This window comes from Haliotis cracherodii, unplaced genomic scaffold, assembly GCF_022045235.1.
Source record: "Haliotis cracherodii isolate W230 unplaced genomic scaffold, xgHalCrac1.p SCAF_4, whole genome shotgun sequence".
Classification (NCBI taxonomy): Eukaryota; Metazoa; Mollusca; class Gastropoda; order Lepetellida; family Haliotidae; genus Haliotis; species Haliotis cracherodii.
Window position 1 is genome coordinate 57250212 of NW_027266297.1, and position 13625 is coordinate 57263836.

Consider the following 13625-nt stretch of genomic DNA (forward strand, 5'->3'; position numbering starts at 1 on the left):
GCTCGGGCGCTAGATCCTTCTTAAGCAATCTATAGGTCCTCAGCTTATTACCATTAGGGTTATTAGCATCATTCCACAGCTCTGAAAACCAAGCAGTTTCATCCAATTGAAATAATTTTTGCTTAATGAGAGTGAACTGGCCACGTGTCATCGAATGGACATCGATCAAGTCGACGACGTTTAAGTTTCTAGCTCGCTTGTAAACCTCCTTTTCCCATGAGCGCCCTCTTTTACTTGACCAAGCATGAATGACACGGGGCAATCTTGTAATTTCCATACTGTTAAGGCGGAAGAACAAACGAAATACTTCTATGCGTTGCTTAGTGACACATGATTTCCAACCCATGTCTCCCCTGGCGGTGACATTTGACGCATTACGTCTAAGGCCGAGGAAAAATTTACATGCTTTGTTTTGCAGAGTGTTTAACTTTTTATGTTCATACAACCCCCAGATGGAAGCACCATATTGCATAATAGGCTGAACCAAGGATTCATACAATTTAGTGTAAATTGCATAAGTAAAACCACCAGCATCAAAATATTTGGTACATAAAACACAAAAGCTCGGCTTGCCGATTTAGCCAGTTCATTAATTGTGAACTTAAAGTCCATGTGTTCGTTGAGCCACAAACCAAGATATTTATAATTCTTACTATACTTCAAAAGAGTTTCTCCAATTGAAAAGTTGGTTGTGGAGCAAATTGTATTGGTAGGCCTAAAATGAACAATCTGAGTTTTTGTAGGATTAACTGTAAGTCTCCACTTTTGACACCATTCATTGACCGTTAAAACAAAAAGGGCAAGTTCTATCCTGAAGGGGGACAGGGGGACGACTGTACCTCATTTTTTCAATGTTAATGGGGAGGCTGCCACTGCGTAAAAGTGCCAAATATTTTCTGGTGTTTCTATGGATATAATTTGATAAGACATAGGGCTCGGGCGCTAGATCCTTCTTAAGCAATCTATAGGTCCTCAGCTTATTACCATTAGGGTTATTAGCATCATTCCACAGCTCTGAAAACCAAGCAGTTTCATCCAATTGAAATAATTTTTGCTTAATGAGAGTGAACTGGCCACGTGTCATCGAATGGACATCGATCAAGTCGACGACGTTTAAGTTTCTAGCTCGCTTGTAAACCTCCTTTTCCCATGAGCGCCCTCTTTTACTTGACCAAGCATGAATGACACGGGGCAATCTTGTAATTTCCATACTGTTAAGGCGGAAGAACAAACGAAATACTTCTATGCGTTGCTTAGTGACACATGATTTCCAACCCATGTCTCCCCTGGCGGTGACATTTGACGCATTACGTCTAAGGCCGAGGAAAAATTTACATGCTTTGTTTTGCAGAGTGTTTAACTTTTTATGTTCATACAACCCCCAGATGGAAGCACCATATTGCATAATAGGCTGAACCAAGGATTCATACAATTTAGTGTAAATTGCATAAGTAAAACCACCAGCATCAAAATATTTGGTACATAAAACACAAAAGCTCGGCTTGCCGATTTAGCCAGTTCATTAATTGTGAACTTAAAGTCCATGTGTTCGTTGAGCCACAAACCAAGATATTTATAATTCTTACTATACTTCAAAAGAGTTTCTCCAATTGAAAAGTTGGTTGTGGAGCAAATTGTATTGGTAGGCCTAAAATGAACAATCTGAGTTTTTGTAGGATTAACTGTAAGTCTCCACTTTTGACACCATTCATTGACCGTTAAAACAAAAAGGGCAAGTTCTATCCTGAAGGGGGACAGGGGGACGACTGTACCTCATTTTTTCAATGTTAATGGGGAGGCTGCCACTGCGTAAAAGTGCCAAATATTTTCTGGTGTTTCTATGGATATAATTTGATAAGACATAGGGCTCGGGCGCTAGATCCTTCTTAAGCAATCTATAGGTCCTCAGCTTATTACCATTAGGGTTATTAGCATCATTCCACAGCTCTGAAAACCAAGCAGTTTCATCCAATTGAAATAATTTTTGCTTAATGAGAGTGAACTGGCCACGTGTCATCGAATGGACATCGATCAAGTCGACGACGTTTAAGTTTCTAGCTCGCTTGTAAACCTCCTTTTCCCATGAGCGCCCTCTTTTACTTGACCAAGCATGAATGACACGGGGCAATCTTGTAATTTCCATACTGTTAAGGCGGAAGAACAAACGAAATACTTCTATGCGTTGCTTAGTGACACATGATTTCCAACCCATGTCTCCCCTGGCGGTGACATTTGACGCATTACGTCTAAGGCCGAGGAAAAATTTACATGCTTTGTTTTGCAGAGTGTTTAACTTTTTATGTTCATACAACCCCCAGATGGAAGCACCATATTGCATAATAGGCTGAACCAAGGATTCATACAATTTAGTGTAAATTGCATAAGTAAAACCACCAGCATCAAAATATTTGGTACATAAAACACAAAAGCTCGGCTTGCCGATTTAGCCAGTTCATTAATTGTGAACTTAAAGTCCATGTGTTCGTTGAGCCACAAACCAAGATATTTATAATTCTTACTATACTTCAAAAGAGTTTCTCCAATTGAAAAGTTGGTTGTGGAGCAAATTGTATTGGTAGGCCTAAAATGAACAATCTGAGTTTTTGTAGGATTAACTGTAAGTCTCCACTTTTGACACCATTCATTGACCGCGTTTAACATATTTTGCAGTTTGTCCTCCGTGGGCGCCAATAATAAAATATCATAAGCATATAACATAATACCAATATTTAAATCATTTACGTCAACACCACAGTTCATGCTTTTTATATTGGCCGCCAGATCGTTAATGTAAATAGAGAACAATAATGGAGAGACAAGGCATCCTTGCTTTAGTCCCCGTGGGGCCTAAAACCAGGGTGAAAACAAACCATTTACTCTCACAGCACACATTGCTGTATAAACTTTTAACAGCTTCAAACATTTTTCCTTTTATGCCATTTTTTAATATTATAAACCAGAAACAATCTCTGTTTACATTATCGAACGCCTTTTTCATGTCAATAAAACAGCAAAATGTTGATAATTTTGATTGTTTTCTATTTTTGATTATTGTACAAATGCTGGAGAGGTGATCCAAACAGCTCCTTTTTTTCTGAAGCCATTTTGCTCTTCAGCTAAAATATTATTTCTTTCGCACCACTCACTCAATCTGGCATTTAAAATGTCACAATAAATTGGTGTCAGATTTAGCAATAGGATTAATGATACTCTGTTGCCATGCATCAGGTACTACTCCATTATTAAAACAATGAGTCATTATTTTAAATATGTCAACGCAGACGGGATTTTTCAGACACTCAGCAGGAACATTATCAATACCCGCCGCCTTTCTGGATTTAGCGCGTTCTATTGCCTTCTCCACTTCCACCAACGTAATAGGGACGTTCAAGGGATTACAGTTTGTTTTATCTTCCTTTATTATAACAAAATTGGATAATTCATGCACTATATTATCCAGGTGTTCATTATCAAAATTTCTATCAGGATGTGGGTCGTAACCGTATAAATTCTCAAAGTCATCCTTCCATCTTTCAAGGACAGAGCTAGTATCACAAACAATATTTCCTTCGTTGTCTCTGACCTCAAAGGGCAACTTACCTGTACGGTCGTTACCTACACCTAATTTACCAATCATTTTCCAGAAATCTCTTGTGTCAGTATTATCAAACGAGTCTGTCAGTTTCTTCTGCTTTTCTAGCTGATAGGAACGTTTATATTTTCTATGTAGTTTATCAAAGTATTTTCTCTGACTGATATATAACTGATGACTGGCTCGTTTCACGCCTGGTGATCTACGCGCTAACCACTCCCTTTCTCGAGCGCATGTTAGTGTCCACTGACGCTGTAACTCGTCGTTCCAATATGGTTTACGTTTTTTAACATTATGATTATTAACCGGTTTAGGTTTTGCGCATTTATTAAGCTCGTGTTGAATAAGAGATGTGAATCTGTCGTAAGCTTCATTAAGACGATTGTGTGCATTCAAACTGGTTTCAATGCGTTTGATACAGTCTTGTAAACGAACCACATCGTCCTGAGATATCAAGAAATCGTAAGGGATATCTGGTCTATGAGCGGGTCTCTCAGGACGATCTGGGGCAATACCAACAGTATACCGATCAAAAACATTGATAGCAACTTTGAATTCGAGCACAGAATGATCTGGGATTTTGTCAGGCACAGGAATATTAAGCATAGATATAATACTTGACATAGGTTTAACTTTAAAATTTGTGAAGTGACAAATGTGCTCGTGCGGTACCACAACATAGTCAACGACCGATCGCCCTGTAGTACACACATACGTAAAGTCGTTACTGTCACCAACCCTCCCGTTCAACATACAGAAGTTGACATCACAAAGGAAGTCGATAAACATAGCTCCATAGCTATTTTCATTGCAATCAATGACTGACCTGGGATGTATTTTGTCCACTCCCTCAATGTAATCCATTTGAATTCCACATCTAGCATTGAAATCGCCACACACACACAAGATACCTTCATTCTGATATGTGTACACCTGGTGTAGCAAGTCACTGAAGAACAGATCCGGGTCCCTTGCACGAGATGATCCTGCAGGTGGGAGATAGCACGCACATGCACAGAGGGTGATGTCACGGGCTTCTAATTTTAGCCATAAAATATCTTCAATTGTATCATCTAAAACTGAGATTTTGAACATACTGGTAAAGCTGCTCTTGATAAGGAATCCTACGCCTCCTGAGCCCCGTTTAGCTTTCTTGTCGACTTGTTTTCTATTATGACCGAACCATTTATAACCCTCAACTTGTATTTGTTCATCATTGCGTAAAAATGTTTCACAGAGGGAAATGATATCATATTCACTAGCCTTGATAAGATTTTCTCTGAAAATAGAGTTTTCGTTACTTTTTGTGGACCAACCAGCACAATTCCAATGGCACAGTCGCAAATCCTAATTCTGTACCTTCCTTTTAAAAATACTGCTGCCTTTAACATAGAATTTGTCTTGTTTATCTAGTTCTTTTACAAGGGTCAAAAGACTAGACTGTGTCTTCAACTCGACAGGAGACATGTTGTTCTCAATGTAGATATTTTCGTATCGCTTGTGTTGCTTTAACTTTGACTTATTTTTCATTATTCTTGATTTCTGCTCAGCGTTGCTGACCCGCACAATCACTATGCCTGGTGTGTTACTGGCGCTTTTCTTTCGCTCCACACCAGTAACAGATATGTCCCCTAATTTAAGACCATCTTTGAAGAGTGCAGATACTTTGTTTTCCCTGATGGTCGTGTTCTTTTCTTCATTAGCTTGAAGTAATAGATTTTTTATAACGATCACATTATCACAGTTAGTGGCAGTAGCTGAAGCATAGGTTTTTTCTAAAACCTGAACCTTGTCCCTCAGATGTGCGTCGTCTGCTACTTGTTTCTGCTCGAGATGTTGAAGTTTCTCGGAGATATGTCGCACTTTATCCTCTAACTCATCCCTGAGTTTCTGCATTTCTTCAAGAACAACTTCTCTAATTTTATCGGATAAAGTGTTTTCTAGGGAACTAATTCTGGCACCCAAACTATCACCAACCTCGCGAATGGCAAACAGGAGGACAGAGTTATTTACATCATTTTGTTTACTCACATCATTTCCACTGTTTTCCTCCGATGTATGTTTTAACCGTTTTGTACACGGCGTATCCATATTATCGTCCTCTGCCTCACCAAAGTCACTTTTCTGCTCCAACTCTCTTTTTCTGGAGAGAGTCTCAGAGTCTGATGTTAGCTCAACACGAGTTGTCGACATGGCGGTCTTATTTGTGACGGTTCTCGCTCACTCACACAGAGAGTTGAAAATATGGCAGTTGCAACGTTAAAAGTTTCAAATATTCGCTGAGCGTTATGGGAATTGTCCCTGGAGAATGGTCATGCAGGATATGTCTCGCCTAAAGCAAATATTTCGGTTGAAACACACAATTTTCTTAACTTTTGTCGGAGCTCTCAAAATGTCAGCCTTCTCCCCGCCTCACGCATGGGGCAGTTGTGGTGAAGTAGAATGGTTGAAGCGTTGGCTTGTCACGCAAAAAGCCCGCCTCGGTTGAGAGGCTTCCTCACATCTGATTTATGCCAATTCACTTCACTTCATGCTAGAATATTGATCACTTACTCATGTGCATTTCGCCAGGGGTGCTCCCATCCAAAAGGATCTTGTTTAGTAATAAAACTGTCAGCATCTTATCAGCAGTCACGAGCTCATGGTCATCAGACATGCCGATGTCCACTCCCCATGGCACAAGCCTCTTACTAAAAACAAACAGCCGCAAGGTGCTGATTAGCCCTGCTCCACGTCTGTACTGAATGATACATCCATGGATGTATAGTCATTTTATCTTTATGACAGTGAAGATAAGCTAACAGTACACCGATCTTTTATTGGAACAACGTGTTCTTTTCATATCTATAATCTAAGAATTATTCCCCATGAATGGAATAATCGTTATGAGTGAGTGTTCAGTATAACAATATTCCAGTTATATCACGGCGTGTCAACATAATGTGGGAGGAAAGCCCGAAGTGATGGAGGTCTCACTCGTTTACCACTTCGGTGAAATCCAGAGCACGGGTATGGTGCTGACAAAACTAGAAACATAATCGGGGCGAACCGGACTCGAACCCACAATCACAGCTTTCTGGCGTGCCCAAGGGATGCAACTCAGCACAGCTAATCGCGGCGCCTTAGACGACTGGGCCACCCGTGTCCCCAATATTCGTTTTGTTAAAATTGAAGACATACGAAACATATAAAGCGATGTCAAATGTGACCCACATGTGCTAACATGGATAGATGCACCTTTTTTTAATACATCTGAAAAAGATTTAACAGTAAACATTATGATTCATCCATCCGTTTTTACTTGTAATGCCAAGCATCTACGTTCACTTTCAGCTAAATCATATTGATAACGACCTTTTGAGAATAATATTAGCTTCCCGATACTACCGATAATTCCATACACTGACTAACTTGCAAGGAACAACGACCTGATTCACCTCTGGCTACAATGCAAGGAGTACTTCTACAAAAACGGAGAGTTTTAGTAGAGTAACTATTATAGACCAGTGCTGCAAGCATATTTCTTTCTTCACTGTGTTTGGTATATTGAAGTTTGTTTATCTGAACATTTGTTGTTTCACCCTTAAAAAATCGAGTCTAGACCAGACAATCCAGGGACTGACATCATGAGCATCGATTCAGGCAATTGGGATACAATGGCATGCAGCCTTTGTTAAATTGACATTTGTAAAGATATTTGTGTATAAAGGTATCTTGAAATTTTAGCGAAACCTCAGGTAACACCTTCTTACTTGTCAACACAGTGGCAAAGGACAGATTTGGTTAAGTTCCAAAATATGTCGGCGATAGACCTAACAACCTGTACCCCTGATCTCGCCCAAAGCACTTTGTGGGGATTGCATGAGGAGCCACTCGGCAGCGACCACTTTCCAGTCCACATAACCATAGGAAACATAAATAACCAAACCCCAAATGAACCCCAAGAACCAAAATTCAATTACAACAAGGCACACTCAGTGCTCAATTCAAAGCACTATGCAAACAGATGAACCCATCCGATCTCGAAAATAAAGACCCCGAACAATACAGCCAAAACTTAACAGAATGCATAATTAACATAGAAAAATAACCTATCCCCTTCATAACACCAATAATAGGCAAACCACGGTACCCTGGTGGGCCGAGGAAATTAGAAAAACTAGAAAAAAAACCCGCAAAAGCCCATTTAATAAAGCTAAACGAGACTACACACATCTAAAGATAGCCCATCATTTAAACCATCAAGTACAAAGCCTAGTCAAAATGGCAAAAGCCAAAAACTGGAAAAAAATCTGTGAAGAAATAAACCATCACACAGACGCAAGAACAGTATGGCACAAAATACACGCAATCCGAGGCATTAAAGGAACAAAAAAAACACAGAACATAAATAACTCAACAAACCCTAAACAAGAAGCGGCACTCGTGAAGAGCAACCTCCTCGTGGTGAGTGCTGGGTAACGCTAATCGCTCTTCCCCCGTGTAGAATATTTCCACAGCACCCCATTGCTGGTCGTAAGAGGCGACCAAAGTGGGCAGCCCGTTTGCCGTGGGTTGCGTCCCTGTGTCGGCGGAGGACGGGAGTCTGGTAGTTGAGGGCACTGGTTCCTGGAACTGTGTTCCTTTGCCCAACACATTACTTCGACCCTTACTTCGCCTAGACGGGTGGTAAGATGGGCCCGGTCTTATCAATCGGCTGGTCATGCCAGGCCCTGTGCGTAATATTGTATATGCACTCCTGTGTTGTATTATAATGTATATTTTGGACTTGGCCATGCATACTTTGTATGAATTACCAATTTTTGATGGAATAAATTGCCTAGAGTCTTACGCCAGAAGGCGGTGGCTCATGGGCCAATCTGGTGATATTGACCTCTGTATTCTGTATGTCTCCAGTTTCTTGTCATGGACTGAACCTGCCTGGCACTACATCTGGTAGATAAATATAGCTATTCAAGTCATATTTGCTGGAGTATAACATCCCTGTATCCCTGGTGTTTGCATGCTGGAAATCCGATGCGCTACAACACTGTCCTTGTTGACACTCCATTTCGGGGTGGGGAGCAGGTATGCTGAAACACTTTTCTTTCGCCATGTCTACCAAACAACCTGGTTCAATTCGTAACGATAAAAAAAGACGTCTTGAAGATGATGATTCTGGGAACATTCCCACCAACTCCGATTCATGGGCCCGATTCCTGGTGATCGAGGCTGCTGACAAACTACCTTTAAAACTGAATCCGTTTGCTATTTCTAAAGCTATTAACGGACACTGTGGAGAAGTGAAAAATGTCACTCGTCTCCGTAGTGGTTCTATTCTTGTGGAGTGTCTGAAGAAACAGCAATCTCTAAATCTCTTGTCGATCAGTCAATTTGCAAATGTTGAGGTTGCTGTTTCAGCACATAAAACTTTAAACTCCAGTAGAGGCATTGTTCGAGACAGAGCTCGATGTCTTTCGGACATGTCTGAACAAGAAATTGTTACAGAGTTATAGGATCAGGCAATGACAGCTGTTAAACCAAAAAGGTCAATGGTGTTATCACTCCCCTGAATACCTATCTCTTCACATTTGATAGACCAAGTATCCCTCGTTCAATTAAAGCTGGTTATGTTAATATCGGAGTGGAGGTGTATGTCCCCAATCCACTCCGGTGTTATACTTGCCAAAAGTTTGGTCATGGTTCCAAATCTTGTGATCGACCTCATGTTTGCCAGCGTCGTGGTGGTAAACATGACAGCACTGAATGTAGGGAGGACGTCAAATGTGCCAACTGTAATGGCCAACATGAAGCCTGGTCCAAATCCTGTCCACTCTGGAAGACTGAATCCCAGATATTGAAACTCAAACATCAAAACAACATATCATATCTGGATGCCAAAAAACAAGTAGCAAATCAGCTGCCATCAACATTAACGTATTCTGCTGCAGTGTCTCGTTCTGTTGCCACTTCATCCATAGAGTGTCAGACTGAGTTGACATGGGTTCACTCCGTTCAACCAGTTGAAACAACGTCGGTCATTCAGCCAAACAAATCAGATTGTCAGCCCACTACATCATCTTCAGAATCACAGACTGATCCACAATCTTTACCTGTTATTGAAAAACCAGGACATGTTCACATGTCAAAGACAGAAAGAAAACAACTAAACAGACAACATCTTAGGACACCCTCTCCTTCAGAGGTGCCTGTCCATAACTCCTTTGGACCTTTGGACATGGAGGTAACTCCGTCTTCTCAGGCCAGTGCTAGGAGTTCTTCACGCTCGCGTGTGAGATTACCTATTGAGCCGCCATGACCCACACGCCTCATTTGATTCAGTGGAATTGCAGAGGACTCAGGAAAAATTTTAATGAGATACAATTGCTAATTCAGGACTTTACACCATCAGCACTGTGTCTCCAAGAGACTTATCTTAAGCACAGCGATGTATTTGATTTACGGAAATACAATTGCTATCATTCCTTTTCACCTCCAGGTGAGAAAGCTACTGGAGGTTCTACTATATTGATCAGGCAAGGCATCATCCATAGTGCCGTTCCCCTCAACACAAATCTTCAAGCTGTAGCTGTCCGACTTACCTTGCACATTGCACTTACTTTGTGCTCCTTGTATATTCCTCCTTCGAATACTCTTCAGCAGGCTGATCTTCAGAATCTCTATGATCAGTTACCAAAGCCCTGTATCATCATGGGCGATCTAAATGGGCATAACCCTCTATGGGGAAGTCCAAATACAAACAGTAAGGGAAAAGTGCTCGAAGACTTTATTTCGGACAACAATCTCTGCATATTTAATGATGATTCTAACACTTATTTGCATCCTGCTACAGGAACATATTCAGCACTGGATCTCTCCATCACAGATTCAGATCTTTACAACGAATTTGAATGGTCAGTTCATGATGACCTTTGTGGGAGTGACCATTTCCCTACCATCCTTAAAACTGTTACCCCTACTGATCGTCCACCAACAACACGGTGGAATTTTACTAAGGCTGATTGGTCTTTATATGAATTACTATCCACTGAAAAATTAACACCTGACATTTTTCAACATGTTCGAGATCCGATACAGTTGTTTTCGGACTTGCTGAATGAAATTGCTGATGCAGCAATTCCAAAGTCCTCTGTAATTCCACATATTCGTAAACCATGGTTTAACAACGAATGCAAACAGGCACGAAAATATAGGAAGAAAGCGGAAAAGTATTTCCGCCGCCATCCTACAGTCCATAACCTACATAAGGTCAAAATTACCAATGCCAAGGCACGACGTGCTTTCAAACAAAATAAGCGTCAGTCTTGGAGGAACTATGTCTCCAAAATAAATTCCCGCACGCCCATTTCCAAGGTGTGGAATATGGTGCAAAGAATAAAAGGCAAAGGTTCAAAATCATCTGTTCACCATCTTAAGGAAGGTGACACGTTATTAACCGATAAAACTGATATTGCCAATAAACTTGGAGAAACGTTAGCGAAACATTCTTCAACATCTAATTATGTCCCGGAGTTTCAAAAATTTAAGAAACATCAGGAAAAGATAAAAGTTAATTTCTCTTCTGATAATGGTGAAGACTATAATGAAGTCTTCTCATTACATGAGCTACATACCGCCCTTGGGCAAGCTCATGACACAGCAACAGGAGCTGATAACATTCATTACCAGCTTTTAAAACATTTACCAGAATCTTGTCTTGAGACACTTTTAGACATATTTGATCACATATGGACTTCAGGGAATTTTTCTACTTCATGGCATAATGCCATTGTAGTCCCAATACCGAAGCCTGGCCGGGATCATACAGATCCCTCTAACTATCGTCTTATATGCTTAACAAGCTGCGTATGTAAAACCATGGAACGAATGGTTAATAATAGATTAATTTGGTATCTGGAAACCAATAATCTAATTACAAATATCCAATGTGGTTTCCGAAAAAATAGAAGTACTATCGACCATTTAGTCCGATTAGAATCCTTTGTAAAAAATGCTATTGTAAACAAACAACACGTAGTATCAATTTTCTTTGATCTTGAGAAAGCCTACGATACTACTTGGAAGCATGGCATTCTAAAGGATTTACATGATTTTGGTTTGAGAGGCCGTTTGCCTCATTTTATATCACAATTTTTAACAGACAGACAAATTCAAGTCCGAGTGGGTTCCACCCTGTCTGACCATTATAATCAGGATCAGGGTGTCCCACAAGGCAGTATCTTGTCTGTCACCTTATTTAGTATTAAAATTAATAGTCTGTCCAAGGTTTTAAGTAATTCAGTGGATGGATCACTGTTCGTGGATGATTTTAATGCATCTTGCTGTGGTAAAAATATGCATACCATAGAGAGGCAGTTACAAATCTGTCTCAATAAAATTCATAAATGGTCTCTCGAAAACGGGTTCAAATTTTCTATGTCTAAAACTAACTGTATACACTTCTGCAGAAAATATAAGCCGCATAAAGACCCTGAATTATTTTTGAATGGCACCCCTATCAAAGTTGTTAAAGAGGCCAAATTCTTGGGACTCATCTTTGATAGCCATTTAACTTTCTTACCACACATTAAATCTCTTAAAGCTAAATGCCTGAAAGCACTCGATTTGTTGAAAGTTGTTTCTAATTCCAAGTGGGGAGGGGATCAGACTACCCTCCTACACTTATACAGGTCACTGATCCGTTCCAAACTTGATTATGGCTCCATCGTCTATGGTGGAGCCTGTAAAAGTAATTTAAAAAAACTTGATACTATCCATCACCAAGGACTGAGGCTTTGCCTTGGAGCCTTTCGCGCTTCTCCTATTCCAAGTCTGTCTGTTGAAGCAGATGAGCCGTCTCTAAAACAGCGCCGTTTGAAACTTTCTTTACAATACATCACTAAATTATGTTCCAATCAGTCAAATCCAGCCTTTAATTGCGTATTTAATCCTCTTTACGAAGATATTTACAATAAGAAAACATCTCTTGTTCCACCCCTAGGAATAAGAATTAAATCAGTCGTTTCTGCTGCGAACATTAACTTTCAGTATATAGCTCCCACAAAACTATTTTCATCGCCTCCTTGGCAGATGGTAAGACCAACTGTAGACCTCACATTAACTAAACTTAAGAAATCTGATACAAATCCACTTCTTTATAAACAAGAATACAATCAATTAAGAAACACTTATGACACATATAAATCTATATTTACAGATGGATCCAAGGATGGTGGCGCAGTTGCTAGTGCCACCATCATTGGATCCAGAACAGTATCTTCACGTTTACCCGATAATAGTTCCATATTCACAGCAGAAGCGCACGCAATTTTAACAGCACTACAATATATCAAGAAGAAATCAAAATCTAAAGACTTCATTATTTTTTCAGATTCACTTTCGTGCCTTCAGGCTATTAAAAATATGTCATGTAAACATCCATTTTTAATTGAAATTCTTGAGTTATTTAATGATCTTGCGACTGGCCAATATGACATCGTTTTTTGTTGGTTACCAAGCCATGTTGGGATTGTTGGTAACACACTGGCTGATGCTGCCGCAAAAGCAGCACTCAACAAATCTGTGACACCACTTCTTTTACCATAAAGTGATTATAAACCTGTCATTAGATCTTACATCAGAGATCTGATGCAGAAGAAGTGGGACACCCAAGTGGGTATAAATAAATTACATGCAATAAAAGCGAATATCGGTTATACCTACTTGGGTTGTCAGTCCAGATTTGAAGAGGTCATTTTAAGACGATGTCGTATTGGCCATTCACGTTATACTCATGAATATATTTTAAAAGGTGAGGATCCTCCATTCTGTGTCCCTTGTGATGAAAGAATCACGGTCAAGTATGTCCTGCTTGACTGCATTGATTTTTCCATCACAAGGGATAAATATTTCAAGGTATCATGTATCAAGGATCTTTTTTATCAGGTAAGTAGTCATTTAATTATTGGTTTTTTAAAGGAAATCGAATTACTGCATAAATTTTGATTGTTATAGTTTGTAATTAAATAAATAACTTTTATAACAGCCCCCGGAC